The sequence below is a fragment of the Vicia villosa genome, linkage group LG2, assembly GCF_029867415.1.
Source record: "Vicia villosa cultivar HV-30 ecotype Madison, WI linkage group LG2, Vvil1.0, whole genome shotgun sequence".
In the NCBI taxonomy this organism is placed as follows: domain Eukaryota; kingdom Viridiplantae; phylum Streptophyta; class Magnoliopsida; order Fabales; family Fabaceae; genus Vicia; species Vicia villosa.
The window spans coordinates 222,142,411-222,156,159 of record NC_081181.1 but is presented as its reverse complement, the minus strand read 5'-3'; the positions used below and the strand labels follow the sequence as shown (position 1 = coordinate 222,156,159).

The 13,749-nt window shown below is 33.5% G+C and overlaps 1 long non-coding RNA gene across 1 annotated transcript; it reads right to left on the bottom strand.

Moving 5' to 3' along the window:
- Nucleotides 1–6,374: 6,374 nt before the first annotated feature.
- Nucleotides 6,375–7,417, bottom strand: LOC131648314 (uncharacterized). The gene is made up of 2 exons (XR_009298105.1): nt 7,200–7,417; nt 6,375–6,592 (listed from the first exon to the last, which is right to left on the bottom strand). It is a non-coding gene; the product is annotated as an uncharacterized LOC131648314 (long non-coding RNA).
- Nucleotides 7,418–13,749: the final 6,332 nt, after the last annotated feature.

Here is a 13,749-nt window from a genome sequence, read left to right as displayed (position 1 = left end):
ATATATATATATATATATATATATATATATATATATATATATATGTTAATGGCCTCCTGGTCTTATTATGAAAATGATAGTAGGGTGAGAAATATTTGTCTCTCGGAATTAGGTTTGTAGGCCTTTGTCTTTAGGTTTTGTTGTATCAAAAACCCATACATGCTTTTCAACATGCTGCCTACAAACACAAGCCAACCAATTATAATAATAGTGACTATTCAAGATAATTCATTCTTATTGCTTGGGGAAGGAGCAACTATTAACTTTTGGTTTGATCAATGGTGTGGACCTACTATATTGGATTTTTTCAACCGTCACAAGACTTATTATGATATTTTTTTCTAAGTTTGGGCAGTGTATTATGGATGGTCATTGAAATATTCATGTCTATCTCCAGATTTCTTTTCCCAATATCTTTGGTCTATTCACTAAAATCATCATGTTTTTAGACCATATATATGAAAAGTTAGCGTGGAAGCACCCCTTTTATGCTCCATTTCCCTGAAAAGGAGCTTATATGCATGTATCTCGTCCTGTCCAATATGTGTAGTGGTCAAAATTATATTAGAATACATATATTACCTTGCTATACATTTACTTGTTTGGAGACTTATACATAATAGAATCCCATCATATGAGAATTTGATGACTAAAGGCTTAGCTGCCCTCCCTTTTAAAATCTCTTCCTTAGCTCCCCTGAATCTTCTTCCCATTTTTTAATTCATATTTTTCATTTGTCTTTGAAATTGGTAGGCAAACTTCATAACCTTCCTTTGCAGGTCTCTAATGCTTTTCAGTTATGGAACATTTGCAGCATGGCATATGGACCTAAATTAAGCTAGTGGTCAATGCAACTATGATCCATATAAAGTTATTTTATTTGCAATAAATGGGACAATATATCTTAATTCCATGCCTATGATTAGCTCTAAAAAGTCCTGGATCAATTTCAATTCTGCCATTTCTGGTAATGCAACCAAGCATTCTTCTACTTCTTTCATCACTGAATTTAGATTATTAAGGCTTTCAACATTTCCATTACTCCTCATGCCCACATTTCATATGAGATATCACTTGGATGCCTCTTCTTCCATTCAGGGTTAAATGCAAGCTTTCGTTGTTTTAATTGTCTAAAAAATTAAATGTGTATTATAGGTAAAAAAATTTACAAATGAATTCAATGAAATTATAGTACTTATTAAATTTTTTTGAAACTAAACTTACAAAGCAGTCTTTGTTTTAGAAAAAACCAAAATAAAATATATATATTAACAACCAAAACAAGTTAATCCAGTACAAGATATGACAAAAATGACAAGAAAGTATCCTAAATTACAACCTAAAATTCTGAAAAAACAACAAAAAGTAATCTTCATGATAGTTGATAAACAAGATAAATGATGTAACCTCCAAAATTTTTTATTTATTTTTTTAATAGGCAAGTGATCTATTAAAAACGGAGTATAAGGGATACTCAACCCGAAATACAAGACGGAAAACCACTACCTCCCAAAACAAAGGAGAGAAGAGTATTCCAAGTGTAAAAATTACAACCATCTTTTAGAGCACAGTAAGAGGAGAGCCAAATCCACGATTTAAACACAATGACTGACATACAAGCATCAAAAGAAGGGGCAACCTGATTGAATATAAGATCGTTTTTCATAATCCAAAAACTCCAAATCGAAACTAGCCAAATGACACCTAAGACATTCCTCTTGAAAGCATGGTTAATTTTGTCAGCATGAAAGAAAAAGAGCTTAAACTCCTCCATGGTCAAAAGTACACGAGCCAAAAAGATGAGAGACTGATTCTTCGTGCAGCTCACAAAACACACACAGAATGTCATAATAGAAAGTGGGCTTAATCATGGTTTTAAATTACGGCCGACAGCCGTAATTACAGCTACAATATTGCTGATGCGGTACCCTCAACATCCGCCTTGGACTGCATATACGGGGTGATTTGTAATCACATGTCCACCAACACTAGAATTTGCATCAAACACCTTTACCCATATTTTTCCACATATTTTCATCATAACTCAACCTTAGAGAACCCAAAAACTCAATTAACAAGTGATTTGTAATGAAAAATATTAACATTGAAAATAGAAAAATTGAAAAATAAAACTCGGAGAAGAGTTGATTTCTTTTTGAGTTAACCTTAAAGAACCCAAACACCTTCTCTTTTTGAGTGGGTCTTCACCTACTCCCATCTTTTAATTTCTTTTGTTTATATTATGACTTTTATTTAAAATAAAAATAAATTTCAATTCTGAATTTTAGTTTTTTCTTTCGTAAACAAATTCTGGATTTTAGTTTTGAAAATAGAGAAATTGAAAAACATGGAGAAGAGTTAATTTCCATTGATGGATGGCAATTGTATAATATATCTAAACTCTTTTTCTAACTCTGTACTGCACAACATAATAGGTATTAGGTAGAGTTTTTTTTTTCTTTTTTCTCATGTGACTCGTATATTGCATAATATAACAAAGAATATTGTTTTTTATAATATTTTATTATTTTTACATATTCAAATGAATTTTAATTTATTTTATCCTTTTGGTATATTTATATTGACCGATTTTCACAATAAAATGATATTTTTATATTATAAATAAAAAAATATTTATATGAACAATTTATAATCTCCACTCAAAAGATAAACTAAATTGTATATTTAACTAAGTAATTCAAATTGCGTATGTGTATATTTAACTAAGTAATTCAAATTTAATTACTAATAATAAAAAAATTAATTGCCATATAAAATATTTAGTTTTCTATCTCTAAAATTGTTTTTAAGAATCAGTTTAGCAAATAATTTTTTTTTATTTTTCCGTTTTAAAAACAGTTTTGAAAAGTTAATGGTGGTGAAGCTGCTGCAAGGAGGGTGACTGCAACAATTGGCACCGCAGCCTTTGTTGGCTGCTTCAACATAGAAGACTGAAAGACGGAGGACAACAAACAGAGCTGTGGAAAAGTTCTTCATTTTGTGATAAATTTTTAGAAATCTTGGTTGGGTTGTTGTAATAGGGATGGTGAGGAATGAAGAGGAAAGCTTATATTTATAGAGTGATAGAGTGAGCGTACAAAGTTATAGTAAGTTTTTGCATTGAATGATGTCCCCTTTTTTATTTACAGGGGCTTGCAAAGTTATAAATTTTTTACCTATATATTAAAAGCAAAAACAGTTTCACGTGATTTCAATTATACATTTCTTCTATTAAGCAATTTTCAGCTTGCAAAGTTATAAGGCGTAGTAACATTATTGAGAAGTTATTATACTAGCCAGTACGTAAATGGCAAAAAGTGTCACATGATTAGTTACACATTTCTCATATTAACAAAATTTTCTTTAAGTATTATCTTATATATTTTCTTTGAGATAACTATATTGGATTTGTTCAACCTTCACAAAACTTATCATGATATTTTTTATAATGGATGGTCATTGAAATATTCATGTCTATCTCCATATTTCTTTTCCCAATATCTTTGGTCTATTCACTAAAATCATCATGTTTTTAGACCATATATATGAAAAGTTAGCGTGGAAGCACCCCTTTTATGCTCCATTTCCCTGAAAAAGAGCTTATATGCATGTATCTCGTCCTGTCCAATATGTGTAGTGGTCAAAATTATATTAGAATACATATATTACCTTGCTATACATTTACTTGTTTGGAGACTTATACATAATAGAATCCCATCATATGAGAATTTGATGACTAAAGGCTTAGCTGCCCTCCCTTTTAAAATCTCTTCCTTAGCTCCCCTGAATCTTCTTCCCATTTTTTAATTCATATTTTTCATTTGTCTTTGAAATTGGTAGGCAAACTTCATAACCTTCCTTTGCAGGTCTCTAATGCTTTTCAGTTATGGAACATTTGCAGCATGGCATATGGACCTAAATTAAGCTAGTGGTCAATGCAACTATGATCCATATAAAGTTATTTTATTTGCAATAAATGGGACAATATATCTTAATTCCATGCCTATGATTAGCTCTAAAAAGTCCTGGATCAATTTCAATTCTGCCATTTCTGGTAATGCAACCAAGCATTCTTCTACTTCTTTCATCACTGAATTTAGATTATTAAGGCTTTCAACATTTCCATTACTCCTCATGCCCACATTTCATATGAGATATCACTTGGATGCCTCCTCTTCCATTCAGGGTTAAATGCAAGCTTTCGTTGTTTTAATTGTCTAAAAAATTAAATGTGTATTATAGGTGAAATTTTTTACAAATGAATTCAATGAAATTATAGTACTTATTAAATTTTTTTGAAACTAAACTTACAAAGCAGTCTTTGTTTTAGAAAAAACCAAAATGAAATATATATTAACAACCAAAACAAGTTAATCCAGTACAAGATATGACAAAAATGACAAGAAAGTATCCAAAATTACAACCTAAAATTCTGAAAAAACAACAAAAAGTAATCTACATAATAGTTGATAAACAAGATAAATGATGTAACCTCCAAAAAATTTTATTTATTTTTTTAATAGGCAAGTGATCTATTAAAAACGGAGTATAAGGGATACTCAACCCGAAATACAAGACGGAAAACCACTACCTCCCAAAACAAAGGAGAGAAGAGTATTCCAAGTGTAAAAATTACAACCATCTTTTAGAGCACAGTAAGAGGAGAGCCAAATCCACGATTTAAACACAATGACTGACATACAAGCATCAAAAGAAGGGGCAACCTGATTGAATATAAGATCGTTTTTCATAATCCAAAAACTCCAAATCGAAACTAGCCAAATGACACCTAAGACATTCCTCTTGAAAGCATGGTTAATTTTGTCAGCATGAAAGAAAAAGAGCTTAAACTCCTCCATGGTCAAAAGTACACGAGCCAAAAAGATGAGAGATTGATTCTTCGTGCAGCTCACAAAAGACACACAGAATGTCATAATAGAAAGTGGGCTTAATCATGGTTTTAAATTGCGGTAGACAGCCGCAATTACAGCTACAATATTGCTGATGCGGTACCCTCAACATCCGCCTTGGACTGCATATACGGGGTGATTTGTAATCACATGTCCACCAACACTAGAATTTGCATCAAACACCTTTACCCATATTTTTCCACATATTTTCATCATAACTCAACCTTAGAGAACCCAAATACTCAATTAACAAGTGATTTGTAATGAAAAATATTAACATTGAAAATAGAAAAATTGAAAAATAAAACTCGGAGAAGAGTTAATTTCTTTTTGAGTTAACCTTAAAGAACCCAAACACCTTCTCTTTTTGAGTGGGTCTTCACCTACTCCCATCTTTTAATTTCTTTTGTTTATATTATGACTTTTATTTAAAATAAAAATAAATTTCAATTCTGAATTTTAGTTTTTTCTTTCGTAAACAAATTCTGGATTTTAGTTTTGAAAATAGAGAAATTGAAAAACACGGAGAAGAGTTAATTTCCATTGATGGATGGCAATTGTATAATATATCTAAACTCTTTTTCTAACTCTGTACTGCACAACATAATAGGTATTAGGTAGAGTTTTTTTTTCTTTTTTCTTATGTGACTCGTATATTGCATAATATACGAGTCACATAAGAAAAAAGAAAAAAAAACTCTACCTAATACCTATTATGTTGTGCATTGAATGATGTCCCCTTTTTTATTTACAGGGGATTGCAAAGTTATAAATTTTTTACCTATATATTAAAAGCAAAAACAGTTTCACGTGATTTCAATTATACATTTCTTCTATTAAGCAATTTTCAGCTTGCAAAGTTATAAGGCATAGTAACATTATTGAGAAGTTATTATACTAGCCAGTACGTAAATGGCAAAAAGTGTCACATGATTAGTTACACATTTCTCATATTAACAAAATTTTCTTTAAGTATTATCTTATATATTTTCTTTGAGATAACTATATTGGATTTGTTCAACCTTCACAAAACTGTCATACCCCAATTTTTGACCCATACATTTCATTCCAGCATATCATTTGCATATCATTCATTCAATAAGGCATGAGTTCAAATAATCAGCATTTTATGCAAGATTAGGGTTTGGTTCCTCCCAAGTCATCTCTTCGTCATTGAACATCCAAAGTTAGAGGATTATGGAAAAGGTTGTGCACCAAGGTGATTGATTATTGTGGAATTGAGATTGAAACATAGGATGAAAGTTTTATTGGATCCAATTTTGTGAAGAAGGAATCTTGATCCAAGGTCTCAAAGTCATGATTTATCATTGTTAGATTTAAGGCTAAGATAAGAAGATTCATTCATATGGTTCCTTGGTATATAAAATACAAAACGAGCAAAGGAATGCATTGTCAAGTTACAAGTATCAAAGTTCATCACATTGTTCATTGCTCATCAAGACATTACTCAAATTTTTAAGTTGCATTCAAAGATGTCACCAAGTAAAATTCATAGTTACAAGATATTAAAGTGTTTCATTTTTTTTTGAAGTGTTATAACAAAGGGATTACAAGAGAATTCATGCTAATTTAATCTTAGTCCTCGAAATTTCCATGCCTTAACATTCTTCAAACATCCTTCATGCTTACTCCCAAAGGCCTTGTTTCATGTTGCATAGAACCTACACAAACAAAACACAAAAACAGGCCCATTAAACTCATTTGTAGCACTAATTCAAACACAAAAATCAAAAAAATGTGGAGTGCACAAGATGACAAAAGCAGAGAAGTAGCAAGAAAATGGAAAAAACGCAAACTGTCACATGAAAGTCCACCTGCTATCTTTCCCTTCATAATTCCAAACCAAGTTTGAATTCATCCTAACCTAGAATCACGCCAAACCTACATACTATATATTCATCCACTAATTCATTGAAGAGGAGGGGGAGAAATCGGCAGCCACCACAGAAAACCCTAAATCATCACTTTCCAAAGACCAAAAATTGGTTCATTGTTCATTACCCAGAAAAATCAAACATCAGAGAAATCAAAACTAAAAAAAACTCATTCTCACCATCACTCACGCACCAAAACCTTCACAGAACCTGCAAAATCCCTCCATTTCTCATAAATCCGAACAACTCCATGATCACGACAAATACTCACAAACATACACAATCACCAAACCGCGGCACATAGCAACACGAGGTACAGAAAGATAGACGAATCAGACAAAACAAATCGAACAGATGAAGACAAAGGCAAGGAATAAGAGATTCAGAAACTTACTCGAAAATAGCCATTGAAGTTCAAGCTTGATGGATCTCTGTCGCTTTTGACTCATACTTGTTTAGCGAGAAAGAGAGAGTATCGAACTGAGAGATGAGAATGAGTAACGAGAAAGAATTAGAGAAGAGATTGAGGAGAATCGATTTGTTTTTATTGAACTTGTTGGATTTTGAATCAGGAGACCACTGAGAGAATGCAGAGAGATGAGAATAAGAACGTTGCTCTTTCTAGTAATTGGGATTAGGGTTTTAATTGAAATTGGTTTTTTTGTTGGATCCGGGTTCAAACCGACCCAGTTCAGTATACCTGTTTTTTGGCAGCCTTATTTGTTTATCTGTTTATTATGGGCCTTTACTCCCTCCGGACTTCAACACCCCACACGGCCCAACTTGCTTTCTCAAACTTTTTTTTATTTTTCTTAAAAAAAAAGCAATCAATTCTCTTAATTAAAACTAGGTCAATTAATTTTTTTTTTCTTTTAATCAATTTGGATGGATTTTAATTAACTTAGTTAAATACTTGTTTAAATTTAATTAAATAAACTTATTTTCACAAATAATTTTCGTTTAAAATAACAATTTCTCGATCCAACGTCGAGTTTCTTTTCAAAAACCGTTTTCTTAATCATGCCGAAAGTTCGAGTGATAGGGGGTGTACACCTCTTAAATACCTTGATCTTTTGGACTAAAACGCGTTAATTAAGTTTCTTTAATCTTTCTTAATTAAATCAAAGTGATTAAGTGACAAGGGGTGCACACCTCTTGAATACCTTTGATCCTTTGAATAAACATCTTTCTTAATTAAATCAAAGTGATTAAGTGACAAGGGGTGCACACCTCTTGAATACCTTTGATCCTTTGAATAAACATCTTTCTTAATTAAATCAAAGTGATTAAGTGACAAGGGGTGCACACCTCTTGAATACCTTTGATCCTTTGAATAAACAATCTTTCTTAATTAAATCAAAGTGATTAAGTGACAAGGGGTGCACACCTCTTGAATACCTTTGATCCTTTGAATAAACATCTTTCTTAATTAAATCAAAGTGATTAAGTGACAAGGGGTGCACACCTCTTGAATACCTTTGATCCTTTGAATAAACAATCTTTCTTAATTAAATCAAAGTGATTAAGTGACAAGGGGTGCACACCTCTTGAATACCTTTGATCCTTTGAATAAACATCTTTCTTAATTAAATCAAAGTGATTAAGTGACAAGGGGTGCACACCTCTTGAATACCTTTGATCCTTTGAATAAACATCTTTCTTAATTAAATCAAAGTGATTAAGTGACAAGGGGTGCACACCTCTTGAATACCTTTGATCCTTTGAATAAACAATCTTTCTTAATTAAATCGAAGTGATCGAGTGACAAGAAGTGCACACCTCTTGAATACCTTTGATCCTTTGAACCAAACACTAAACATCCTTCATAGAATTAATCAACAAACTCGTAGTTCGTCCGAACTACGATTGCTCTGACTTTCCCATTGAACTAGGGAATACGTAGGCACAAGATACAAGCGTCTTGGCGAGCACAATAATAAAAAATCTTTTCTTTTTTCTTCATAATAATAAAAACCCTAAAAAACATTTCTTTCATTTTTTTTCTCGATTAATAAGCATAAGAACTAAAGAACGCGAACATTACGCAAACACTTATTTGTAGTTCTTAGGGCCAAAAATTGTGTATTTTTGTATTTAAGTCTCTTCAATCACGTCGAGACGAAGATTTCAATCTTCATACCTCTAGATTGAAGACACTTAAATAGGGGCATCTGTCATACCCCAATTTTTGACCCATACATTTTGTTCCATTAGATCATTTGCATATCATTCATTCAGTCATTCACTAAGGCATGATTTCAAATGAACGACATTTGTGCAATTTAGGATTTCACGCTGGTTTTGAGACTTTCTCACCAAATAAGACAGATTCATCTGGTTCTTCTCTTGAGCAATGGTCCTCGTGAATTAGGGTTTTGAATTATGGTTATTATAGATTTCTTCCTCATCAAGCTACAAGGCTATTCTTCTCTTCTCAGCATCAGGATGCAAGATTTTTGAATTAGAGTGTTTAGGGTTACACCAAGACAACTGAAGATCTTTGAATCGAGGTTTTCATATTGTGATGATACTTGTCAATAGATTGAAATTTGTTTTGAAATTTCATAGAATCAAAGTCGTTTCTTCATCATTAAGCACCTAAAGTCAGAAGATTAAGATTCATTGATTATGAATTGCACAAGAAAAGATGTGGTTACGATTCTTTTGACAAGGTTTTGTTGCCTATTCAACTTGTTTGTTTGCAAATTGAATTGGATTTGAATCGAAGATTTAAAGGATGTGATTCAAGTTCAAATGGGAAGTTTCATTTACATGAATTCCTTGGAAGACAAGTTATTGGAGTTCATGGTTTTCGTCGAGATTTCTAATTCCAAATAAAAAATGGCAAGAGTTCAACTTTATTCATCATTCTAATGTTCTTTTCAAGATCAAATTCATGTGAATTAACTCGAAGGCGAATCAAGAAATGCAAACAAAGAAAATTCAAAACTTCCAAAATTATTCCAAAGGGGCAAATTCATCCACAATTCCAATAACACTTTTTCATTCAATTTCAAATAACATTACATCCTACAAGAAAAAAGAGAGACTTCATTTGAAAATTACAAGAGTTACATGATACATTCTATAGCTTCATTAATCAATTGGAGTGAATATTTGAAATAAGCATTGAGAATGTTACAAAATGAATTGCACAAGTTACTACATGAAACCAGTCCCTATACCCAAACTCTAAGAGCCCTAAACTAGTGCTGCTAAGCCCATTGTTGTTACTGAGACATTGCCCAATGCTGTGTGCACCAAAACCATCCAAAAGGCCTGCTGCCTGCTGTGTGCACCAAGTCAATTACCTGAAAATGGGCAAAACAGAAACCTGCTACAGAAAGAGTAGGAAACAGATACTACATTAGAGAAAGCTTGCAACACAAAAGACAGAGTTTGCATCAAATTGAGGAGAGAAAAAGAAAGGAGTAGGAAAACGAAAAAGGATTGCTCAGAATTATCCAAAACCAGAATTCTATTCAAATTTCTTTTCCCTCCAAGCCTCAAAGACTCTTTGTATAAATGCTGTTAAACCCTAGAACAAGAGGAGGAAAGAAAATCGACAGCCACCCTTTGTCACAAAAACCCTAAACTCATCACTTAAAGCTCAGCAAAAGATACAAAGAAATACTCAGAGTTTTCACATTGAAACTCTGAGATATTTGAGCACAGCCCCCTGCAGACAGAGTTTCAATACCAATACCAAGCCACCATATCATCATTATCTCCTAATCTACAGAATTGGCGACTCTGCTGGGGACGTTAGAAATCTTAAGAGAGTCAACCCTAGTTTAGTTTGTTTTATGTTTAAGTGTTTGCCTTTGTTTGTTTGTTCCTATGTTCTTTATGCTTATACTTTTGCTCTTGTGTTATTTATGTTTACTCTTATATTATGTTTCTTTACTCTTGCTTTATTGTTTGTATTTATGTTGCTATATATATTCATCTGTGGGAATGGGAACGATGCTTGAGTGAAGCTCTTAACCCGAGCTTTTGAAAAACAAGAGAAAAACATAAGTTAGGAGGTGGTTGTGTAGTGCTAGTCCCCAAGGTGAACACCTTGAATGGCTAATACGAAAACCCCACTTGGAGGAGACTTAGTCATGAGATTTGTCATAAGATGGTTCGCCCATCGCATGGCCGAAATCTGATTTTGTCGTTAACTCCAAGGACCTTTTAGAACCTGTTCCATCTAAAGAAGTTATGTATCGATCCCCAAGGTGCACTCCTTGTCTGATTGATACAATAACCTCGCCTAGAGGTTGCATATTCATGAAGTTCATTATAAGACGGTTCACCTGTCGCATGATGAAATTCTGATCATGCTTGGGTGCCTCTAGGAACCGTTATATCCAAAAACTTTAGAGCTAACCTTGTGAGGGGATTTTTTTGGGTAAAGAACTTAGAACTATCCTAACTCAAGGAGCCTTCCTATAGGTTGTTTTGTTATCACGCTTTACATCCAATATTGCATGCCATTGCATATCATTTGCATCATGCATACATCCATGTTGTCCTTATACCTCATTCCAACTGTCTCTTTCATTCAGTCACCCTCAATCGTCAAGTTGATTCCTCGAAACATTGACTAGAAGCTGATTCCTCAAGACTATGGAAGAACTTCAACAAGACCAAAAGTTGTTGAGAGCGGAAGTTGGCCAGTTGAGGGAGCAGATGAATCATATCATGGGAATTCTGGAAGTCTTACTGAAAGGGGGAAAAATCTCTCCACCGATCATTGCATCAGAAGTGCAAGCTCCTATAGCCCAAAGGCAGTATTATCCAGTGGTTGCTCAAGTGGAAACCCATGGCCTGTCTCCTATAGATCCTTCTCAACCCTCCTTCTCGAAAATTCCTGATCAACAATCTTTGTCTATCCCTCGACAAAGCCAAGGATATCAGTGGCAAGGCGAGAAGCTGAATAAGACATCGAGGAAACAACAAAAGATGCCTCGTCGCTTTGATACCATTCCTATGTCTTATACCGAGTTGTATCTTGTGTTGATTCAGAACTCATTGGTAGCTCCCAGACCAACCCAGCCTGCAAAGTTTCCATTTCCCAAGGAATACGATCCAAATATCAAGTGTGATTTTCATAGTGGGATATCAGGTCACTCCATTGAAGATTGCAATGTCCTGAAGGAAATAGTTCAAGATCTGGTTGACAACAAGATACTCTCTTTCAAGGATATTGGTCCTATGCCATAATCAGTGCTGAGACACCAATAACATCCCCAAAGCCAGTGGATCAAAGCAGATCATTGAGCCATTTTTTATCATTTGCATTTGAGTTTTTTCTCTTGTTAAGTGTTTATTTGCTTATAAAAATGTTGTTAAACTTAATGGTAATATTAATGAAATGAATGCAAGTTTTGAATTAATCCATTCGTTTCACTCTATATTTTTTCTTTCTTCTTTACAGAAAAAAAAAAAACAACAAAAAATGTTTTTGTTAGGCAAGTATTGGAGGGAGAATGATGAAAACAAAATACCCGAATTGAAATAGTATGCTTTTAAATAAAACTTTGCTGACGATGTACAGGCATTGTTTCAAATCCCCAAACACTGGAGTTATAAGGAAGATAATCCCTCGTTAACCCCTTTGAGCCTAGGAGTTGGAGTTTATTTTTACAAGAAATTAAAAACCTTAATGTTGAACCTGGGGCAGGGTAGTTATTCAGTTACAATGACTAATTCATTTCCAAGAGAATCATGCATTTTTGAAGTAACCATCCCAAAAGAGGTTTAATTGTGTCCTCTTCTTCGTACACAATGTCGAAGAATAGCGAAAATCCAAAGCTTACAATGGTTGTACTCTCTTGAACCATCAACATGGCAGTCACCATCTGTAAATTCTCAACTCAAATGGACATACGTCACACAAGTTGTTCCAAAAAAGAGAATTAAAAGAATAGAAAGGCCCGCTAAGTCAAAACCTAAAAAGGAGACTTAGGCAAAAATTAGGGCGTCCCGCTGGATTGAAATGTCATAAAAGATCATTGTCAAAAGAAAAGCAAGAATAAGCTTGTGTGACTTCCAAAGAAGAATAGGTGACTCCTATCTTAGAATCTATTGGTTCTCAAGCATCATTCGTAACTCCTCTTGGAAGTTGAATACATGTGTCAGTTAACTGAACTTAGGACTGAAGTACATCACGAAGAATGGGTGGGTTTAAATCAAATTTTGAGCCTATATCCTTTATTTCTTAAACCGTGAACCTGGCCACGTTACAACCCTAAAAAGACCTAATTGAAGCAAGATTTCTTTTGAAAGCATACTATTGCAAGGTTGCGTTAACTTGACTCCTAATTTATTTGCTAATCATTTGTGTTGACATCATGTTGTCACGTTATCTTTCACAAATTGAATTTCAAAAAAATTTTCCTCATAAGGATTCACCTTTTGTTATACTTTTATCATCCAATAAATGATTTGTTTTTAAAATTTCCATATGCGTTGCATTAAAATTACCATTTTTGAATTAACTGTTTTATTTGCAAGTCAACACTTAGCACTAAAGGAGTTGAATTTGTGTGAAATTAATTATCGGCAAGTGATTCAACCATGGGCACATTCTTACCAAGCATGGTCATCTTGGGGCAATTTATTTCAAGATCCAGTTGATCTGGGGCAGTTACCTCGAGACAAGGTCTCTCAAAGGCTCACACTGGGGCATGTTACATTACTGAAATAGTGTAGCCAGTTACTTAAAGGGTTCATCATTTAGGGGCAATCTCCTTCCGAGTGCCGGGCATAGGGGCATAAAATCTCATATCCTCATTTACAACAGTGCATAAGATTCTTCAATGATTTGTAAATCATGATTTGTTTGATTGATGGTGATTCTCCTCCGGCCGGTTTATTTGTTGCAATATTGAGAGTGTTTGAAACCTTGAGAGTTTTGGGGTTTTTTCCAGTTGATCATTGATTTTCCCAATAGA